The sequence below is a fragment of the Eretmochelys imbricata genome, chromosome 1 (assembly GCF_965152235.1).
Source record: "Eretmochelys imbricata isolate rEreImb1 chromosome 1, rEreImb1.hap1, whole genome shotgun sequence".
Classification (NCBI taxonomy): Eukaryota; Metazoa; Chordata; order Testudines; family Cheloniidae; genus Eretmochelys; species Eretmochelys imbricata.
Genome location: NC_135572.1, coordinates 77909745 through 77933690, shown reverse-complemented (window position 1 = coordinate 77933690; position 23946 = coordinate 77909745).

Sequence of the window (23946 nt, the reverse complement as noted above, 5' to 3'; positions counted from 1 at the left end):
GTCTCAATGGGGGTCAGGCTGTAAGAAACAGGGGCTTGCCTGGCTCCATTCCTTCCTTTCTTCGTGGCATCGCAGCTCTGTTACATGGGCTTGATCCAATAAAAATCTGTCCATTGACTTCAGTGGGTGCTGGATCAAGCAAGAGATTCTTTGAGTTCGGGGGAGGGAGAAGAAGAGCTCATGAAGCAGAGTGACTGAGAACCCCTCCTTTACTTTGCGGGGAGGGAGGGGGTGATAGTTCAGTGGTTTGAGCATTGGCTGCTAAACCCAGGGTTGTGAGTTCAATCCTTGAGGGGGCCATTTAGGGATCTGGGGCAAAAATCAGGGTTTGGTCCTGCTTTGAGCAGGGGGTTGGACTAGATGACCTCCTGAGGTCCCTTCCAACCCTGAGATTCTGTGACTGCTCTCCCTTTTCAGCAAAAGTGAAAGAAATGGTCTAGCTCTTATATGGTAGATACCAGATCCACAAAAGGATTTAGCTGCCTGTCATATTAGGCACTTACGTACAACATGTAGGCACCACTGAGATCCTCAAAACCCCTGCTGAGCTGCTGCCTAACCCTATAGGCACCAAAAATCCCTCAGCACCTAAGTTCCCACTACTAAAGTTCCGTAAGTGCCTATGTTTCTGCACACAGCTGCTTTGATCTAGGCACCCTGATGCCTGTCTCCAGTGTGATTCTCAAATTAGGTGTTCCCTTGCCTGTATTTCATTTGTATGGCACAAAATGGCAGGAGATCTCCTTATGACCTTTAGATAGGTGGTTAAAGCACCCACCTGGGATGTGGGAGACCTTGTTTCAATTCTTCCCTCTGTCTGAGGTAGAACAGCAATTTTAACTTGGGTTTTCCACCTTTCAGGGAAGTGCCCTAACTCCTAGACCAAGGGGTGTTCTGGGGTGGATTTCCTCAGTCTCTTCTGTTGAAGTTGTTCCACTGTGTATAAATAATTTAAATATGCATTGGGGTAGAGAGGGAGTGAGAATCACTCTATAATCCAATAATCATGGCACTCACCTAACTCCAGGAGACAGTTATTGGCTGAGACTCTCATGCAGAGATAGGCACATCCATCTGGCCTGGATTAGGTGTTTAACTCACATAGTGGGTTTAGGCCATAGCCCACTTCTTGGAATTTTTTATTGACTAGTTTAGGTGGCTGTCCAGTCGGCTGGCTGAATGACATCATGCATTGTATAAGGAGCGTGAATACCTAATTTAAAGCTGTGGGTTCCACTGGGGTGTGGGGTCAGGACACCTGAAAATTAGGTATTGCATGAACCTTATCTTCTTTTATGTCTAAACCAACAAGTAGATATATGCTATGAAATACAGGACACAGACAGAGAGAGACTTTGTTTCTCCCCCCCTCCAGCTTTGAAAGTATCTTGTCTCCTCATTGGTCATTTTGACATATATATATACAGTACTTTAAAATATATCATGCTGCTATCACAAAGCTTTCCTAATGACTTCACACTTATCACAGTCACTGTCATAAATATAAAGGGAAGGGTAAACCCCTTTAAAATCCCTCCTGCCCAGAGGAAAAACCCTTTCACCTGTAAAGGGTTAAGAAGCCAGGATAACCTCGCTGGCACCTGACCAAAATGACCAATGAGGAGACAAGATACTTTCAAAGCTGGAGGGGGGGAGAAACAAAGTCTCTCTCTGTCTGTGTGTTGTTTTTGCCAAGAACAGAAAAGGCATGGAGTCTTAGAACTTAGTAAGTAATCTAGCTAGATATGTGTTAGATTCTGTTTTGTTTAAATGGCTGATAAAATAAGCTGTGCTGAATGGAATGTATATTCCTGTTTTTGTGTCTTTTTGTAACTTAAGGGTTTGCCTAGAGGGATTCTCTGTGTTTTGAATCTGATTACTCTGTAAGGTATTTCCATCCTGATTTTACAGAGGTGATTCTTTTACTTTTTCTTCAATTAAAATTCTTCTTTTAAGAACCTGATTGCTTTTTCCTTGTTCTTAAGATCCAAGGATTTGGGTCTGTGTTCACCTATGCAAATTGGTGAGGATTTTTATCAAGCCTTCCCCAGGACAGGGTGTGTAGGATTTGAGAGGATTTTGGGGGGGAAAGATGTTTCCAAGCGGGCTCTTTCCCTGTTATATATTTGTTAGACACTTGGTGGTGGCAGCAATAAAGTCCAAGGGCAAAAGGTAAAATAGTTTGTACCTTGGGGAAGTTTCAACCTAAGCTTGTAAAAATAAGCTTAGGGGTTTTTTCATGCAGGTCCTCACATCTGTACCCTAGAGTTCAGAGCGGGGAAGGAACCTTGACAGTCACATTTCCTGCTGCTCATAAGCATATCTATTTCTTGCTCAGAATAGAAACATGCCAAGTCTGAAATTCAGGAATCACAAAGCTAACTGCTGTTGATATAAAAAATCTTGAATAAAATCAGTTACCTCACTGGCTCAGTTCTCACAACTGTGCACTCTCATTGACACAGCATCTGCCCAAAGATCTCCCCCAGATGAAGGGGAGTCTTTATCTTAACAGGAAAAGACAGGAGACATCAGAATCTCTTTACTCATGGACATCAAGCCATGCCAACTCTGTCATAGCTCCTTGTTGACCTTTTTGCCCCTTCCATGGTAATCACAAGGAAGATGCTAACATCTTGTTGGGTAACAAGTCAGAAAGTATTCTGAGGTATAGCCAAGGGACTTCCATTGACTTTAATCAGAATTGCAGAACCAAATGCCTTTTCACTATTTTGCAAATGTGGTGTAAAGTAAGCTATTATCATACAACAGAGTTAGAAGTAGAAGTGCCCCTTAGGATAAATATATTATCGGCTTAGAATCACAGACACAACACTTAATGTTACACTATATAGTATCCTCCTACAATATGGGCTTAACAACCCTCTCAATGGCCTTTGAACAAGCTATGGGTTGCAGCAGAATGTTTGTTGTTCAAGGTATTTCTCTAATGATGAATAAAAACATTCATTGTGTTAACTGGTACTTGCATGCATGCTCCTGTTTGTCATAATCATCCTTGCATTGTAGGGCATGTCTTAGATTCCTTTTTATTTAACCCCTGACTGCTTGTGCTAAATAATAATTGTATGGGAGAGAGAACAAAAAGCTTCCAAATGTGTGTGTGTGTATATATATTTGAGATTTATTACCAGGATTTGTTATGCAAGGCCTGCTTGACAAGAGAATTAATGGTAAATTTCATAATGAATTAATTTTGTTGTTGTCTGGGTACCATGCATGATGGTAAAATATAGATGCATAACACTTGATATTTTTCTAACTTACGTTGGTTAGTTGTCTTCATTTGAACTATGCTGACTTACATCAGCTGAAGATGTTGTCCTATATTTGGAGATAACTTTGTTTCTGCTTATCGACGTCCTGCCTATATGTCATACACTGCTATAAAACATACAGATACAAACTTGTCCAAGACATACTAAACACTTATTTTACAACACCATAAAAACATTCCCTATTATTCACTGTGAAACTGCACATAGCTAGGGAAAATGTAATTGTGTAAGATATGCCAGCAGTTCTATACTCATTCTGCAGTCGCAACAAAATATAATGTAGAGATATAAGCTGATAAATACATAACAAAACAAAAAGAGAAGAGCTAATTAGTAAGGAGCTGTAAAATGGCATGGGAAGAGTATAAAAAAAGTTTTGTCACTCTGAACAATGATAGAGGCATGTACAATGCACTGGGGAATTTTGTAACTGGCATGGCACTTTTTTAAGGTGGTCATCTTGTTCCCTTACAGATTTTGTTTGGCTCACTGTTAAATAACTTGACATTAATCAAACTTTCCTTTCATAGGTCTGGCTTCACAAAATAAAATAAAAGGAGTTTGATTTCATGCAAACTCCTCAGCTTTCAGAATTGTAATAGTTTTCTAGGTTTTTTTTTTTAACTGAAACTTTATTTTTAAAGCATTGTATGTGTTAGTTTAACCTTGATACATATACTTAGCTGGGGGCTAAGAAAAGAAAGGTTCACTAAATGACTGTTATTAATTAGCTTTAAATCTGATGAATAATACTTTACAACCTCTTTGACATACGGTAGGGGGTGCAGCAAGTTTGGCATAATGCTTTCACTTAATAAACACCTGATTAGCATTGTTTAACAGGTTTGGATTGCATGAAAATGGTAAAATGGCCATATTCCGTCTAGTTAATTCCTCATTAGCAGCCTTATATTCACTGTGTTTGACAGTCTGTATACCAGACTTGACACAAGTTGACCTCTTGGAGGGGCCTGTTCATCACCTTCAGTCTGTCATAAATGGAGTCAGTATAAATGTCAACATGAATGTGTCATCACCAGAGATTTTTGAGAATTAGAATCCATGGTATCAAAAAGGTTATTTTCCCAACCTTATCATTACAGACATGATGATATTATATTGAATAACAGGTAAAAATGTAGAGAGATAAGCTACAGTAAAATGCCTGGGTAGAAACTTGTATTATGACAGACATTTTGAAGATAAATTTTCCATCAGGTAATTCATTTAAAAAATACAAAAATGAATACTAACTTGTAAGAGCAGTTTTCTTAAATACTAACCAAACGAAGAGATATTTATTGAATAGTATAAAGTAAAGGCAGCTTTCTGAATTACTGTGAGTTATTCTGTTATTTCCTAATACAGTTTGCACACATGCAGTATACAATATTCTAATATATACCCCTTCATTTCTCTAAAATTGATTACTCACTTGACTACTAATTGGACCTATAGAGTTTGATACTCCACTGGGGGGAAAGGGGCAGTGAGGGAGTCAGTCATAGCTCCCTGATTTTCAGCCACATAGCCCAACTTGCATTTACACCAGCAAAGAATCAGGCATAGAAAAGACTTGCCATGCCTTCTTCCCCTCTCCACTCCTGACCTGGTGACCACAAGAACTGGCACAGGAGATAGAGAAACCACCTCCATTGATGAGGACTCCCTCTGTGTAGTGGAAATTCTCCATTGCAGTCTTCCACCTCCTTTAATATTCACTGAGTGGCACAAAGTGAATTTGGCGGAGCAGGAAATCCTACACAATATTTAAGATATTTTTAAGGAGGCATTAATTTAAGAATTCTGTCATACCTGATAAATTATTCCTGTTCAAAGTCTGATACAATGCCTCTTTTCTTCTCTCAAGTAACAAACTAAAAGTTGGTTTGGTGACAGGTGGTATTCTTTTTATTATATTATTATTAAAGTAAGTATTATTTACATATTTGTAAAATGAGATATAGAAGATGCAACTATTTGTTTTAAATTCTCACAGTAAATTTGGCATAATAACCCCTGCCTCCAAAGCATTGCCTCCTGAAAACCGATCAAATGGTTTCAGAATTATCTGATGTCTGTTAGATGTTTTCCAGCCTTCTACCGAAAATAAAAGATTGAGCTTCAATAAGCCTGTGAGACCCAGGAATAGCCATTCTGATGCCACACTTTGGCAATCTTGATACACTCTTGAGCGAAGAAAGCTGGAAACAATTGACTGTGTGCATAAATCTATCCCTTCTACCAGCACTGGATCACTTTTAGTTTTGTATTCCACCATGGTGTTAGTCACTGGCAAGAGTTCAGTTTGTGCCATACAGAACATATAGCCTGTCCCTTGTTCCACTTCAGTATCCTTACCTGCCACTTCAAATGGCAAATGTGACAAGTCATCTGCGTTTGTATGTGGGTTGGTACTTTTGAACTCAATATTCTAACAGTGAGCACCTCAGCATATCATACGTTTCAGAGTAACAGCCGTGTTAGTCTGTATTCGCAAAAAGAAAAGGAGTACTTGTGGCACCTTAGAGACTAATCAATTTATTTGAGCATGAGCTTTCGTGAGCTACAGCTCACTTCATCAGATGCATCTGATGAAGTGAGCTGTAGCTCACGAAAGCTCATGCTCAAATAAATTGGTTAGTCTCTAAGGTGCCACAAGTACTCCTTTTCTTTCAGCATATCATGTATCTCTGTAATTGTGCTTCAGCCATTACTGTTACTTTTTCTTTGGGTTAAAAATTGAAATTGGAGGCTGATGATCTGTATCAAGAGTAAACCATTTGCCATGTAGATATTGGTGAAACTTTTAAACTATCTAGTCTGAACCAAGAACTTCTATGGAGAAGCATAATGTGCTAATTTTATTGGCAAAGAGACAAGGTAGTGTGTAAGGATCCTGTCAGATGCTATAAGCTTCTTGACCTCATCAAAAGTTTTGGTATGCTGCATGGACCAACTCCTCTTGTGTCCATCAAGTTCATTCAGGGAATGTAACATTGTTGCTATATTAGGCAAGAGCCTATGACAACATCTGACTATCACCAGAAAATAATTTAATTGTGACACATTTTATGGTTTGGTGCCTTTAGCGGTGTGGTCACCCTGCTCCAGTCAGAAAGGGGTTAAAAGCAGCCAAGGGAGGCTGCTTGGGTAGTCAGCCACAGGTTTGGCTGATCCAATTAGAGCACAGCTGGCCCTGATAAAAGGGCAGGCTTAGAGGTGAGAGAGAGACTCTTGCTCCAGCTGGGGAGCAGAGAGGATAAGGCTGCCTGGGAAAGCAAGCAGGGTACCTGAGGCAGAGTAGGGCTGGGTAACGGCAGGCGGAGCTGAGGAGCTCTGGCCTGGTGAGTCTCCTTTGGTGAGACTCATTCCAAAGGTGAGGCCTTGCGAAAGGCCAAGGGAGGTACTAGGGCTGCAAGGAGGCAGCTGGGGCTAGAAAGGCAGCAGGTCCACCCCCCTTACCAGTGATGAGTGGCCATTACAGACTGCAGTTTGCCCCTGAGAGAAGGGGCTAGATGATGACTGGCAGTAGCCACTGAGGCAAGGTGGGTATAGGGGGTTGGGGTTCCCCTGGGAGGGGAGACCCAGAGTGTGGGGGCACTGCTGTGGAGCAGCATCCCAAGGTAAGGGGCACCAGGATCCGCGGGGGGGGGGGGGGGGACATGGGGCCTGAAGTGCTACAAGTGGTGGTGATCAGGAGAAAGCAGGTACTGGTAGGAGGACACTGGTAACCAGGAGGTGCTCCAAGGCTGGAATTGACCTAATTCCTGGATGACCAGCAGAAGGTGCCATGATGGTGAGTGCATGCCATGTTACAGTGCCCTAAGGATTGTTTCAGATTTGTTGTGGTATTTATACAAACCATCTTTGTCAATAGTGTGGCCACGATATGTAAATGAATCATTGAAAAATTAACAGTTTTCTTATTTGCCTTAAGCCAATACTCAGAAAGCCTCACAAGTGGCTTTTGGAGGTTCTTAAGGTGCTCTTTGCCACTACCTCCAATGGCAACTATATCATCCCAGTAACACGGAATGGGTGGGTGAAGTTTTGTGACCTGCAATGTGCAGGAGGTCAGACTAGATGATCATGACAGTCCCTACTGGCCTTAAAGTTTATGAGTCTATGAGAATGCACTGTAAGGCTTGGTCCATGGCTCTCTGCCAAATAGCAGATAGGGATGCTATTCCAAACATTAGCCCATTATAGAGAAGGAGCATGTGTTAACAGTGAGGTACTTCTTGTCTTGGTCTCAGTCTCCATTTGTAAATAAGACTAGACTAGGTCAGTCTTATATAGATAGATAGCTAAGTGCCAACATGGACTATCCTTGACTGTGTGCCACATTGTACTCACACTTACAATTACCAAACTTTTAAACTATAAATAATAACCTTATTCTTTAATACATACTTATTTGTTAATGTATGCATCTTAATGTTTTGGTCTACCACACCCACCCCCTTTTTTACTAATTTAATTAATTTTATTTCAGTTTTCCCCCTCTTTTCAGGTAATGGGGGCAGAGCAATGTTTTCCAGTGCTGTGCTTGATAATAAAATAGAGCAGTTCAAAATCCTTTCATATCAGATATATTTTTAGTATTTTCAGGTCTTGTTCCAACCAGCTCCTCAATCCAATGTTGGAGCTCCAGCCATCTTCATCCATGGCATGCAGCTGAAAAATGTGGATCAGTTCAAGTGTTTGGGGAGCACCATCTTGAGTGATGGTTCCCTTGATAAGGAAATTGCATCTAGAATTAGTAAAGCCAGCCAGGCACTTGGCCAATTCCAAACAAAAGTCCTTAACAAACACAACATTCATCTCTCCACCAAACTGAAGACCTACAGTGCAGTAGTCATAACATCTCTCCTGTATGGTTTTGGGACATGGACTCTTTATAGATGGCACATTAGACAGCTTGAGAAATTTCACATGCACTCCCTCTGATCAATAATGAGCATTCACTGGCAGGACAGAGTGACCAATATTAACGTCCTTGAGAGAGTAAACACAACCAGCATTGAGGTAATGTGATTGAGAGCACAACTTAGGTGGACCGCACTTGTCATCAGAATGGAAGACCACCGTCTCCCAAAATAGATCTTGTATGGGAGCTAAGTAAGGACAAAAGAAAGAAGGGTCATACTTATAAGTGCTTCAAAGATAACCTGAAGAACAGTCTCCAGTGGTCTGGCCTCAGTCTCAAAGGACTTGAGTAAATGACTCAGAACAGGACTCAATGGCTGTCTCTGACAAGATCAATATGTACCAGGTTTGAGTGGGATTGACAAAAAAGTCTCCAAGCTGCATATGAAAAGTGCCACAGAGCTGCATCATCAAACATCATAGATAGAGACTTTCCATACCCTCAGTGTGGCCAACTCTGTGCATCAGGATTAGGTCTTCAGAATCATATGCATAGCCATAGATAAGAATTGTGACAATATCATTATCATCAGTGATGGACCAATATTTTTAGTAGTACTGATTTTTTTGCAACTGTACCTCTTGAAATAGTCTCTGATAATCCTGCTATGAAATTACAGAAACAGCAGACCCTATATCAAGCTTCATTTTAAGTGTTACTCCTTTCACTTGTAAAGAAATACAAAAAATACTTTGTTTGGTGTTTTCTAAGTTAAACATTTTGAGAGACGCTATAACAGTTTCAGTGGATTCTGTGTTGTCATTTGTAAATTGATAAATCTGAAATCACCTGATATTGCTCTTGTGATATTGTTGTGCTTTTTGCACTGATCTGCACATTTCTGCCAGTTTTTTGAGTTCATAGAGAATTTGTCCTTGACCAAATATCATTTGCACCTTTTCATTGTGAGACTGTTTACCACAACAAAAGAATACACTTCTGAATTGTTGTCCATGCTGTGCTTTCTACTAGTTTATTTGTTACACATGACACTGTTGCAACTCTCTGGCATCTTTAGTAGCAGTCTCTATTGATATAGCAATTTCTAGCTCACATTTTTAGGGTTAAATTAGCTTTAAAATTGGATTGCTTCATTTTTCATTGCACACACTAACCAGTCCTCTAATGCAGTGTTTCCCAAACTTGGGACACCGCTTGTTCAGGGAAAGCCCCTGGCGGGCCTGGCTGGTTTGTTTACCTGCTGCGTCCACAGGTTCAGCCGATCACAGCTCTCACTGGCCATGGTTCGCTGTGCCCAGCCAAGGGGGGCTGTGGGAAGTGGCACGGGCCGATGGACGTACTGGCTGCCACTTCCCACAGCCCCCATTGGCTGGGCACAGAGAACTGTGGCCAGTGGGAGCTGTGATTGGCCTAACCTGCGGACACGGCAGGTAAACAAACCGGCCAGGCCCACCAGGGGCTTTCCCTGAACAGGCAGCATCCCAAGTTTGGGAAACACTGCCCTAATGCATCATTGAAGCTCTCTCCAAACAGACAATGTTCTCTTAATTTCCTTAATTCAGCCACATATTCAGAAATTGTTTCATTTTCTTTTTGATTCCATTTACAAATGCAGAAACACTGCAATCACCATTGGTTTTGGGAATAGGTGATTTTGTAGAATTTCCAGTCTCCACAAGTTTTAGACCCTATTACACTCAGTAAAACTTTTTTTCTCATCAGTTAGTCTATTAGCAATTATATACTGTTCCAGCCTCTTGATATAGGTGGGCCTCAACAGAGCTATCACGCAAGTCCATTCTCCCTCAAGAGACAGACCTGTAAACCCCTTTTTTTGTGTTTTCTCTAAACAAGCATTTAACTCTCAGTCCCAAACTGGCTGAAAGCTGCATTTTCCTTTGGTTTCGCTTTCATTCGGCCTCTGCAGGAACTCTGCATTTCACTCTATTCCTGAATTAGGAATCCTTATTGCCAGTTTTTGTGTCTTTTTGCTTTTTACACTACAAAGGTAATGTGAAGGAACCACATAGGACAGTGGATCCAAATAATCATGTTTGCTAAACAGATATGAAATGCATACACTGCTGCTCTGGAAGTGTTCAGAAGGCCATTAAAGAGTTCATAAACTATTTAAAGAAATAATTCTCAATTTCTGTATACTGCAGGGCCTCTAGGTGCTTCTTTAACACAAATAAAAACAATTATTTATTAAAACTACTCTAGCCTGTCTGTATCATTTTTCCAGTAGTATATCTGATTTCACCCTTATCAATTTGTCTTCATCACGAATTTCAAAATAAAAATTATTCAAGCAAAGTAATGTGGTAACAGCACAATGAGTCTAATCCTGTTCCCACTAATGTCAGTCACAAATCTCCTATGGACTTCAATAGAAGGAGAATTTGACTACTACTTAAATGGGCTTCTATCCAAATCTCTTACTGACTTGGTTGGGACTAGAAACTAGTATTTAGCACATACAGTTCAAGTGACTTCCCCAAAGCCATAATAGCATTAGGTTTAGATCACAGGAGGTTCTGACTTCCAATCTGTAGTTAGTCCATTATAACATGATTCATCATTTGTCTATGATTAGAAACTGTATGTTCAGACTTTGTTGTTTCCTTTTTGAATAATCCTCATATAAAATACGACAACAAAACAGATAAAACAGGCAAGAAAATATCAAAACCTAGACATGCAACACTCAACATACGAACAGGGCCACTTGCATGGGTAAGGATTAGTTGAATGAGTTTTGGTCCCAGTTCAGTAAAGCACCTGTATTCAGAAAAGTACTTAAGAACTTGTTTAAATCCTATTGGGTGAGATTCTCACCCATGTTCAGGCCCCTCAGTAAAAGGGCTGGAGCAGCAAAAGGGGATGGCAAAATCTTCAAACCAACTGCAGCAGAATTCTGCCAGTGAAGGAGCTGAAGAACACTGCCACAGACTGTCCTCCAAGGACCCCTCACAAGCCCTGCTTAGCAGGTCGGAGCGAGGCCAGAGGTGTGTGTTGGAGCCTCAACATGTGGCAACATGTAGTCATAGCAAACCATAGGCTGTTCTCAGTTACACCAGGGGCTGTTTCAGTCCCTGGCAGCCCCAATATCAAAGGAATGAAAAGGAAGTTTGAGCTGAGAGTTGTGCCAGTGACATCAATCAGCTAGATGTGACACTTACAGTGTGAGCTCAGCACAGCTGAGAATCTGGTTCACACATATGATTTAAATGGTATGTGGTCTGGTAAGCTGATAAATAAATATATATGTTCCAGCTACCTGCCATTTAAAGATGTTCATGAAATTTAGCCAGTGAAATTTATCAGTGTTGATAAATGCAAAGTAAAGCACATTTGGAAAACTTAATCCCAACTATACATATAAAATGATGGGGTCTAAATTAGCTGTTACTACTCAAGACAGAGATCTTGGAGTCATTGTGGATAGTTCTCTGAAAACATCCTCTTAATGTGCAGTGGCAGTCAAAAAAGCGAACAGAATGTTGGGAATCATTAAGAAAGGGGCAGATGATAAGTCAGAAAATATCATAAATCCATGGTACTCTCACAACTTGAATACTGCATGCAGATGTGGTTGCCCCATCTCAAAAAAGATATATTGGAATTAGAAAAGGTTCAGAAAAGGGCAACAAAAATGCATAGGGGTATGGAACAGCTTCCGTTTGAGGAGAGATTAATAAAACTGGGACTTTTCAATGTGGAAAAGAAATGATTAAGAGGGGATATGAATGAGGTCTCTACAATCATGACTGGTGTGGAAAAATAAAGAAGTGTTATTTACTCCTTCTCATAAGACAAGAACTAGGGTTCACCAAATGAAATTAATAGGCAGCAGGTTTAAAACAAAATTAAGTAGTTCTTCACACAGTCAACCTTTGTCAGAGGATGTTGTGAAGGCCAAGACTATAACAGGATTCAAAGAAGAACTAGCCAGGAGGGGTAGTGATGGTGTCCATAGCCTCTGTTTGCCAGAAGCTGGGAATGGGCGACAGGATATGGATCATGTGGTGATTACCTGTTCTGTTCATTCCCTCTGGGGCAATAGGCATTGGCCATTGTCGGAAGACAGGATACTTGGCAAGATGGACCTTTGGTCTGACCCAGTGTGGCCATTCTTATGTTCTTATATAGTAAAAGATGGGGACAGATTCTTGGGCCTTTGCTTTCTGTCTACCACGGAGCAAAGGCAAAAGTGGTTTCTCCATTGGCCTGTTAAGGTTGTTTTCACATATGTTGGCATCCCACAGCCCACAAGGGGCAATTTCAGCCAGTAACTGCTGGAACATATGGATGGTGGAGTGATAAAAAATATTCTTCTTTTTTTCTCTTTGAGGGCAGAGAAGAACTGAGGCAAGGCATTAATAAGAATCTTTTTTTTTTTGGGCATATTCTGTCTTTAGGGACAAGGGCCAAAACATGATCAAAGTCAAAATCACTTAAAATAAAACCTACCTGTGGTCAAACACTTTCTTTATATCCCAGGAAATTATCTCTGGAGTGGGCAATGTTTTGGACAGTTTAATAATGTGGCCCAATATCTTCACATCATCAATATCATCTATATTCTTTGTGAATCCAACGTGACTAGAGGAGATGATGTCAGGAATGTTCTATTTGGTGGGCTAAATCCTGCTCACTTTACCCATGCGATTATTCCCATTACTTTGATTGAGATTATTTGTCTAAGTATGGTGGATAGGATATGGCCTAATATATGTAAGAGGTTCACTCAATATTTTACTCTGAGCCACGTGATGTTTCTCAGTTCTGAGAATATGATTCCCCACTGTGTATGGAACCACCAGCGACTTCCCATCAGGACATAATATCAGACTCAGGAGCCACCATCAGGATTTCAGAGCAGAATTTTCCCTTTCAATGTAAGTTGATTGAAGATAGGAGTCAACAAGGCAGTAAATATTGCTAGAACATCTGAAATGGCACGTGCTCAACTAGAATCAGCCATTCAGATTTTAAATACTGTCCCTTAATTTTGGTATGGCTCAGTTTTAGCTTACTAGCAGACTGGTAGCAGAGCTAGGAAGAGAACATAAGTCCTTCTTCATCTCAGTCTAGTGCTTTCAACAGCAATTCACACTTTCTCAAAGTCAATAGGAGCTGCAGATGCTCAGCATGTAAGCATGTGACTATAACCACAGTCATTCTTGCCAAAGAATGTTGTGAAGGCCAAGACTATAACAGGGTTCAAAAATAACTACATACATTCATGGAGGATAGGTCTATCAATGGCTATTAGGGATGGTGTCCCTAGCCTTTGTTTGCCAAGAAGCGGGGAATGGGCAACATGGGATGGATCACTTTATCATTACCTGTCCTGGTCATTCCCTCTGAAGCACCTGGCGTAGGCCACTGTTGGAAGACAGGATACTGGGCTAGATGGACCTTTGATCTGATCCAGTATGACCATTCTTATGTTCTTATTCACATGCTGAAAGATAAGCTCATGGTTAAGTGATTTCCAGGATTGGGGCCAGAGCAAGTTGGAGCGCTAAGCTCTGTAAGCTTTTGGAAACAATCATGAAGAAAACTTGGTGGCAGCACCACCAGGACTACAAAGACAGTTACTGTGCCTAGTGAAATATGATACTAGGGTTAAACACAGACAGATGCCTTAAGCAAGGGCTTCTGACAGATAACAGTCATGTGGAAGAATTACTTGAGGCACAGGTTTATTTAGTCACTTCCACTTTACAGGTGTCAGATAAGAGGTTGACCTTCTGAGGATTGATTTCAATGGAGCTATGCTGATTTGCAGCAGCTGAAGATTGGGCCCCTAATTTTTAGGTGAAAGAGATATGATTAAGATCAGCCAGAAGATTACTCATAGCTAGATCCAGCTGAACTTTTAATTCAAAACTATTTTTTTTCTGATAAAGAATGGCCTTCTTCAAAAAAAAAAAAAAAAAATCACAGAAAATTTCATTGTCCTGAAAAAGTACCTACAAATATTTCAACTTTAGAAAATTAATTTTTTTTCAATTTTTAGTTTTACAATTGCCCCCCCCCCCATTTCTTCTTTTTCCTATCATCAGGCTGCCAGTGACAAAACAGAAACAAAATAAAGAGGAAAGTAGGGTGGGGGGTGGAGAGGAAGAAAAAAAGAGGAGAAAAAAGGAGAAAAAGAGATTGGTGGGGGGACCCTGATTTAAAACTGGTTTCTGAAACAGAAATATTTTCAGTTTTTCAATTTAGTGTTTTTTCATCAAAAATTAAAAAAAAAATTGAAATTTGTCATTAAAAATACTGGAAACATTTTGTTCCAAAATTCCCTGAAACATGCTCAACCTTTTTTATTAGCTCTATTCACAGCTATGAGTAAATATTATCTCAATATTGCACCTGCAAATAGTTGTATTTGCAGGTTATTGTGCGCATAAATTACAACATTTGATTATATGATTATGGTACATACTTGTATCCACAAATCATGCACTTAGATAAGTACATTCTATCATTTGCACTAACCATTATTTGAACACTTATCTGTGGGGATGAATCTGTGCCCAGAGTATTACTTACTTACTTAAAACACACATAAATGCACCATAGTCCAAAACAGAGCTGATGAAAGGAAATATTGAAATTGAAATAACTTGTAAATCCTGTACAATAGGTTGTTACATTAAGAGGTGTAACTAATTAAGCCATCCTTATTTTTATATTTATATTTTATGCTTATGTTATAAAATTTGGAAAGATGCTACATATAATTTATATTTAGCAAAACATACAAAACTTAAATAGTAACATGCTAGCTGCATGTTGTCCAGTCAAAATATATAGGTAACTTCCTTTTCCTGTGTTTTCTTGTTAAATATAAAATAATCTCACAAAATAGAGGAATACTATAAAATGCAGTAAAAAAAAAAGCAATGAAGCTAAAAAGACAAATATGTTTAACATTTAAATTTAAATTGGCTTAACAATTCAGTTTGGATTTCTTGAGATGCAGGTACTGTGTATAAAATTGAAGTATATTGCACACAATGTAAAACAAACTTAAGAATGGAATAGATTTTTCTATTAAGTTTATATTAGATTCAGGAGAAAGTATTTATATATAATGATAAGAAGTTGAACATTTATGTATGTTTTTATTGTGGGATTCCTTTTTAAATATCCAAAAACAACATGAAAAGTCCTTAAATAAGGCTTATCTTTTCTTTTTGTTTTGACAGTTCCTTAATAAGTCAAGTTTTCTAAATCTAATATAAAATGTCAAATTGGCAAAACTCCATTTACTGCAACTGAACTACGTTGACTTACATTGGAGGAGGATTGGGTCCAATATTTTTCAAATATATTGAGCTTATCCTGTTTTCCATACCCAGTATGTGATGTTCTTTACTATTCTTTCATTGTTTGATTCTTTCTCCAACTACTTTCATACTGTAAAGAAAAACTTTATTTTCCCTAAACTCTTTACATGGAAAACATTCTGAAAATAAATATCCAGTTACTCTTTCAGCAGCGCATTGTTTTTAATTATTTTATACATATGCCACATTGTACTGTGGAAGTGCAAAAAGCCAGACATGTTGAACGTATGTTGTGTGTTGCCTTTAAAGTACAAAAGGCAATCGTTCTGATATTAAACTCCTCCCACAAAATAATAACCGTCAGTCTACTAGGAAAGAAAAATATTGAAATCTTACAGAATGTATATCTTGTCATTTTTAAGCACCAGCATTAACTTACAGTACAAAGTTATTTTGGAAGACATTAAAACTTTTTTCTCTAAAAGGGAATTAATGTAAAAATTCTTTACTATTGTTTCAGTAAGTCCTGCTTTAATTTACAAAATAAAGTATTAAACATATTCAGCATTTAATACAAATAGAATTCAGGTTTCACTGCTGTGATTTTTTTTCCCCATGAAGTCTGTGGTCATCCATCGTGAACCCAAAGCATGTAGGAAGACATAGGTAGAAGTATATTAAATCTGACAAATGACCTCCCATGTGCAAAGAAGGAAATAAAGATTCATTCTCTGTGTTTGTGAGATCATTTTGATGAAGGGAAGGCTAATTGAGGATGACATATATTCTAAATCTAATTCAAATCAGCATTTTTACATGAAGACTCATCACATTTCCAATGGTACTCTCTACTATAAAACAGCTTAGTAAAGACATTCTGAATTTGATTCTGGGAATATTTTTAAATGCTTCATCAGAACTGACACTTTTAGTGGTAATGAGTTTCCAATCTTGGTATTAGTATAAACTAGATACCTGTGGTATTTTACATCTTTTATAAGAAGAAGCATTTCTCCATAGCATAATTAAGTCTCATGTTTCAGAGGAAATTGCAGCTAATATGTGATTATGTTTAGGAAACATGTGGGAAAAGTGCAACACAGGATTTCTTACTGTAAAAGCAAATCACCTTGAAACCATTATGTTAAATTATGGACTTGTTCTGTGGCATTCAAAAAGTAATCATATTTCAAGAACAAATAGCATTACTGTTGCTTTAAATTTAAGAAAAGGTAATCTAACTGTGTCTTCCTCTCAACTTAAATGCTACAAACTCTGCTTCAAGATCATTATTATCTTATTAACACAAACTTAGTAGCTCAGCTCCATCAGAAGACCATCCGATCATCTTACACTCTTCCTTTTTTATTATAAATACTGAAGACTACAGCTTTGGATATGATACACAGTAAGAAAAATCGTGATCATTCATATCTTGCAGAAAGGTGAAATTGCATCTTGAAGACATTTATGCAATTAGAGTATAAAAACTCAGTGTGCAACTTTATGCCATGCATGAGTAGGATAGGACGTTGCAGCTTTTGCTACCTTATTGCCTGGCCAATACTTTGTAACCATCTTAACTAAGTTCGTATGCAAATATTGATATGCAAGTGGTAATGGTGAAAATATTGGAGATAATAAGATCTTTTGGTTTTAGTACTTAATTTCCACTCATACAATGATCATTCAAGTTTCTTTCAGTCACTGAACATTACAAAAATAAATTTATTTTTATTTTAGATAGTACTACTTCAGGGATACCATTGTACCCAAGAATGGGCACATCTATTATATAACCTGTTCTAGAACCTGCTGCCTTGAAAATTACTTCACTTTAAAGGTATGCCATTAGTTTGGGACATTTTAAAATAAAATGGTAACAAAGCAGATACTAACACTATTAAGGTTCTGAAGTTTCACATCTTGTGTTATATACTAACAAAACTAACACAAGACAAGTATCTTTAAATAATGCAACAGCAAGATTCCCCTTTGTGGAATATCTTCTTGAGAACTCCACTATAAAAAAACAAGTACCTCAGAATGATTTGAAAACAATACATTATAGAATAGAAATGTGTGTATCAAGGGCCTGATCCCAAACCCTGTTGAAGTCAATGGGAGTCTTTCTGTTGACTTCACCGGCTTTCAGAACTCGCGGCAGCTGCAGACCCAGCTGTTTCAACTATGACAATAAAAGCCCCCATCCCCTTCTAATAGTTTCCAGTTCCTCCCTTTCTGCCTGTGATCAGAGCCATGAAAACATCTCTCTTTCTAAACTTTCCCTTGATGTGTAACAAAGTTGAGTGTTTAGCACCTTGCAGGAATAAAAACCTAGAACATGTCACACCCTCAACTCCTGGGGAATACAAATAACTTTGAAAATTTTGAAATATTTGTGAAAAATGTTTTCTATTTTTTGACCTGTTCTAGCAGGGACAGCATTAGGCTTCATACATGTGGAGACGGACCAAACAGTAATGTGGGACCCTTAGTAAAGAATGAGCTGCTAAAGGCAGCTGAGCTTAATAAGGCTGCTTGTGTCCATAGGGACCTTCAGACATATCCCTCAACTGTAATTGCTATGCGTTGGGTATGGAATGAGTCGACCATTGGGGGATCTCACTCATAACCATGGTGTGCTGTCTTCAGGGGTGATCGAAGGGGGAGGTATAGCTCAGTGGTTTGAGCATTGCCCTGCTAAACCCAGGGTTGTGAGTTCAATCCTTGAGGGGGCCATTTAGGGATCAGGGCAAAAGTTGGGGATTGGTCCTGCAGGGGTTGGACTAGATGACCTCCTGAGGTCCCTTCCAACCCTGATATTCTGTGACTTTCCTGCCTCTTGGATTCCAGGACAAGCCCACAGGGTCATGGATGTCCTCTCTGGGGAGAAAAAAGCCAAAGGCAGCAAGGATACTGTATTTTTGGCAGCAACTTAACAGTTCAGGAATTGGCTCCTGTATATGCTGTAGAGGGGAATATAAAGGTATTATGCTGGAAGGGGAACATATGTAACAAGGTTAGCAGACTCAAGTGCCTGTGTAGGAATGCAAGGCTCTTCTCCTGAGTCACTTAAGATTTATGTCTTGCCTCAAGATCTGGGAATTTAGTTTTGATTGATGGTATATGGATCTAATTAGCCCCAGCATACAAAGGTAGTAAGAGGCTAGGGATCTAAGGGTATGTTTACAGTGTAATTACAAACCCACCGCTGGCCTGTGCCAGCTGACTTGGGCTTGGGCTAAGGGGCTGTTTAATTGCAATGTAGACATTCAGAAATCCCAAGTTCTAGGACCCTCCCAGCTCACAGCATCCTAGAGCCTGGGCTCCAGCCCAAGCACAAGCATCTAAACTACAATTAAACAGCTCCTTAGCCCGAGCCCTGCAAGCTCAGAGCCAGCTGGCATAGGCCAGCTATAGATTTTTAATTACAGTGTAGAAACACCCTAATAGGCTAGGACAGAGAAAGTACTGGATAAATACAATAAAAACATACAACTCAGGGTCTGATCCAGAAGTGGAGACATTGCAGGTATAGCTTTGCAAGCCACAGAAGTGAGCCTCCAAGTCTGAGTCTACAGACTGGGGCTTGTGGGGCTTGCGCTACCATGCAAAAACAAACAAACAAATATGTTGTGTAGATGAGCATATATTTTGCAAGATGTACCACAGTAAGGAAACCACACTTACCTAGATCATCGCAGTCCCAGTAACAATAATACCACTTTTTAGGATTACCACATCCTTTAATTATATCTCTAAAAGTGGTACAGTGTACCACCATGGAAGATAAGATGATTGACTATTAAAGCCTGTCTGTCTAGGCACATATGTGGCCCTTCACAGTAGAGCATCTGAGTGTCTCACATTTAATAATGGATTTTATCTTTGCAATACCTGTGTAAGGCAAGGAAGTACTATCCCCATTTTACAACTGGTGAACTGAGGCACAGGATAGATTAATTAGGCCAAGAATTTAAAGAAAATGACGATTGATTCTGGGTACCTATTGATTAATAGGTGTCTATCTTGAAACACCTTAAAAGAGTGTAATTTTCATAGGATGGATGCTTAGCACTTTCTGAAAATAAGAGCGCTCTAAGCATGTCAAATTTAGCACTCAAACACACTAGCCACATTTGAAAGTCTACCTGAGTGACTTGCCCAAGGTCATACAAGAAGTCTGTAGCTGAGCTGGGAATTGAACCCCGGACGCCTTTTGAGTCCCCCCTTAGCACTATTCCACCTACCCAAAATAGTAGTAGTTACATCTTAGGCAGAGATAATCTTTTAAAAGAATTAAACCTATCCTTATTTCCTACAGTATAATATGATTAATATAGTATTAATAATAAGATGCAACGTATACATGTGAACTCAGAGAAATATGCAAAAAAGAATGAACGTTTATTCAATAAATGGACAATGAGTTTAGTTTAGGGAACATGAATCCTGGATCTCATCCCAGCTTAGCCTCCTTAGCAGGATTCCACTCATGCTGAACAAATTAAGGGAAACAAGCACCAGTTAGTGGATATTCACTAGCGACAGGAGAACATTTCAAATTACACTGGGGGTGGTTTCTGCAGATATTTCCTTACCTAACCACTTACACTTTTGTAGCCTCCCTGATTCATTAACAGCAACTCTGGATAATGTGAAGGTGAAAGTTCCTCTGTAATATATATCTTAGGCTGTTCTGCTTGTAATGATTGTGTTGTTCTTTTAAAGCTTCATTTATTCTTGACAGAAACAATTATGTGAAATAATTATATCAAAAGTGAGGCAGCATGCAATGTTCAATTTGGAAACTAAAGAGCATTGTTTGACTGTTGTTACCTAGACAGAACATTCCTCCAATAGTGAATAAAAGTCTACTTTGATAGGCATCTTGCTTTTCGTACTGTGTTATTTTATTCACATATAGTTAACGCAGCTTGTCAGTTCAATGTGCAGAAATAATACAAGTATAACTCCAATGTAAAAAGGAATTGTGGACCAAGATAGTGAATATTTCACTTACAAAAATGAAGAGCTGCCATGAAAGTTTTCACTGTCTGAACAGATGCTGCTTCATAGGATTCCTTAATATGAAGTCTAAAGATATAGAGTGAGCTTATACGTTGCATAAGCTGGTTGATCCCATACTTCAGATATTAAAGGAGAAAGAACTACCTTCTTTTAACTGTCAAATATAAGCATAGTAAACATAATGAAAACACCAAGAGCTACCTCCATCAATGTGTAGTGGAGAAGAACAGGTTTCACTGCTTTAAAAAAAGGCAAAATGCCTCAAATCCTTCTGCTCTCCTGATGTATCATTAATTTTTCACCTATCTTAAAAGTGCTTGTATATAGTGCACATCTGCTGTATTAGAGCAAGGGGCTAGCCCAAATCTACTTTACAAATGCTATAATTAAGAAAATTCCCCATGTCCAACAAGGACCAAAAAAGACCGAATGATTGCCGCCCAGAGGAGCTAAACATTAGCAGTGAAAGTAAGCACCATTCCAGCTGGCTTGATTGGGGGTTGAGTCACTGGCAGTGTGCAGAGTATGCCTCTGTTAATTGTGCAATATCACTAGAAGTACTGAAGGGAAGCTGACAGTGTAGAAAAGATGTTCTCTGAACATTTAAAAGTTAAAAAAAAGCTCATTTTTGGAGTTTCACTCTCTTTCATATTAACTTCTTAATAATCCTCCTTCCCTCCCTCAAATTAGGTGTTTTGGGGATTAATGCATGAATGTATTTGAGGCACGCAGGTGCTGTAGTGAATAGTACTATACAAAAATAATACACGCATAAGATTTTAAATAATAAATAAAATATTAAGTATTTGCTAGAGTCACCAGTGAAATTAGGGTGGTCAGTACTTATTTGTAGATGGTCCATCAATCTGGACTCAAGCATGATCACTCTAGCTGGTCAAGCATTCTCTTGGCTCAACATCGATATCTGGGTTGGAAAATACAATAGTTAACTTACATTTTTCCCACTGCAAAACATCTGTTCTCTTTATAAAAAGGAAAAATGTTCCTAGTAAAACCCTTTGCATTGTGAATTTTTTTCTCATGTTGAAATCCATTGTGACATGTGTTATCATTAATCATTAGAGTTATTAGCTAACTTTCTCCTTTCCTGCCTGCCGACTAGGAAAGCAGTTCAGAAAGGAACATTGTTTACCAGTACTGAGAGCCAAATTTTTATTTTTAATCTTTTCCTTTCTCAGATATTTTTAAAGCTGTATGTCCAGGGAAGTTAATGGACTAGATGCCGTCATGCACTGAGAAGAAGTTGGTGCTGGAGAGGGACTGGAAGGGCATCAGGGAGACAGATCCCTGATCTGGTCCACCTGCCTGATCTGGGCAACCCCAGCTCAGCCTCAATTTAGAGCTGCTGACAAAGAAGTATAAGATGCAGAATTACCTTAGGATCCTTATTGGACCCTGCCTGTCTTTTGTACATCCCCAGCCAACTGCTTTTATGCCTTGTTGTTGGATGTAGCTTACCGTCCTGTCTGCAGTGAGAACTAGTGCAGAACAATAGCACCAGTGGGCATTCCTGAGAATTCTGCCTGGTTTTTATTCAAGAAGAACAAGTATTGGAGAAGGCTAAGCTGTCCCACTCCACCTGCACATATGCAAACAGAAGGCAGAATCTAGCCATGTATGAGTTTCTTGGAGAGCTCATGGTGACACCTTCCCCAGTTTCATTGTTTGTTTTTAATAGATGTTTTCTCAGCACATTTCTCTTCGCCCCGCTACAAATGTTAACATGCTGGATTCAGAAACTTCATTCTGAGACCCCCATATGTTGGGCAACTGTGAAACACAGAGGAAAATTGATGGCTAATGACTCCCGTGTGCTGTGTTTTCTCTTCATTGTGATGTGACTTTATGGTGCCATAATATGAATCGATAACAATAGTTTGGGCACTTATTTTAATGTTTGCTGTGCTCTTCTGTAGTTAGGAGAAATTGTATTTTTAAATTCTTACATAGTGCAGGTTATTAAAACTCTCCATGTGAAGGTACAGAAGTTGAAGAGTTTTTAAATGAAAATCACCTTGCAGAAGCAGTTATAATGGCATCAGCAGGTACAGTTATCATAGAATCATAGAATATCAGGGTTGGAAGGGACCTCAGGAGGTCATCTAGTCCAACCCCCTGCTCAAAGCAGGACCAATCCCCAATTAAATCATCCAAGCCAGGGCTTTGTCAAGCCTGACCTTAAAAACTTCTAAGGAAGGAGATTCTACCACCTCCCTAGGTAACGCATTCCAGTGTTTCACCACCCTCTTAGTGAAAAAGTTTTTCCTAATATCCAACCTAAACCTCCCCCACTGCAACTTGAGACCATTACTCCTTGTCCTGTCCTCTTCTACCACTGAGAATAGTCTAGAACCATCCTCTCTGGAACCACCTCTCAGGTAGTTGAAAGCAGCTATCAAATCCCCCCTCATTCTTCTCTTCTGCAGGCTAAACAATCCCAGTTCCCTCAGCCTCTCCTCATAAGTCATGTGTTCCAGACCCCTAATCATTTTTGTTGCCCTTCGCTGGACTCTCTCCAATTTATCCACATCCTTCTTGTAGTGTGGGGCCCAAAACTGGACACAGTACTCCAGATGAGGCCTCACCAATGTCGAATAGAGGGGAACGATCACGTCCCTCGATCTGCTCGCTATGCCCCTACTTATACATCCCAAAATGCCATTGGCCTTCTTGGCAACAAGGGCACACTGCTGACTCATATCCAGCTTCTCGTCCACTGTCACCCCTAGGTCCTTTTCCACAGAACTGCTGCCTAGCCATTCAGTCCCTAGTCTGTAGCTGTGCATTGGGTTCTTCCGTCCTAAGTGCAGGACCTTGCACTTATCCTTATTGAACCTCATCAGATTTCTTTTGGCCCAATCCTCCAATTTGTCTAGGTCCCTCTGTATCCTATCCCTGCCCTCCAGCGTATCTACCACTCCTCCTAGTTTAGTATCATCCGCAAATTTGCTGAGAGTGCAATCCACACCATCCTCCAGATCATTTATGAAGATATTGAATAAAACTGGCCCCAGGACTGACCCCTGGGGCACTCCACTTGACACCGGCTGCCAATGAGACATGGAGCCATTGATCACTACCCGTTGAGCCCCACAATGTAGCCAACTTTCTACCCACCTTATAGTGCATTCATCCAGCCCATACTTCTTTAACTTGCTGACAAGAATACTGTGGGAGACCGTGTCAAAAGCTTTGCTAAAGTCAAGAAACAATACATCCACTACTTTCCCTTCATCCACAGAACCAGTAATCTCATCATAGAAGGTGATTAGATTAGTCAGGCATGACCTTCCCTTGGTGAATCCATGCTGACTGTTCCTGATCACTTTCCTCTCATGTAAGTGCTCCAAGATTGATTCTTTGAGGACGTGCTCCATGATTTTTCCAGGGACTGAGG